The sequence below is a fragment of the Penaeus monodon genome, chromosome 20 (assembly GCF_015228065.2).
Source record: "Penaeus monodon isolate SGIC_2016 chromosome 20, NSTDA_Pmon_1, whole genome shotgun sequence".
Lineage (NCBI taxonomy): Eukaryota > Metazoa > Arthropoda > Malacostraca > Decapoda > Penaeidae > Penaeus > Penaeus monodon.
This window is the reverse complement of record NC_051405.1, coordinates 11,536,576-11,536,807: the sequence shown is the minus strand read 5'-3', so window position 1 is coordinate 11,536,807 and position 232 is coordinate 11,536,576. Positions and strand designations below refer to the sequence as shown.

The 232-nt window shown below is 32.8% G+C and overlaps 1 protein-coding gene across 1 annotated transcript in view; it reads right to left on the bottom strand.

Annotated features, from left to right (window-relative positions):
• The window catches only part of LOC119585617 (potassium channel subfamily K member 10-like), a 16,240-nt gene that overhangs the window by 7,804 nt on the left and 8,204 nt on the right, over nucleotides 1-232 (bottom strand). The window lies entirely within an intron of this gene.

The following is a 232-nucleotide window of genomic DNA, read 5'->3' as shown; positions in this document are numbered from 1 at the left end:
ATGGGGGAGTGGGCATTTGAAAATTAAAAAGGAAGAAAATGTATATACGTAAATAAACATAATGTGTTGGAAGCATATTCAGATTTCAAACGAAGCACCAATAACGGTGACATCAGTAAAAACTTATTGATAAAAGCTGTCACATATAAATAAACCAGATATAATCACATAGCATACAAACGTACGCGCACATTTACGTTCCACACTTTATGTGTAGTGTTAATACTGTATG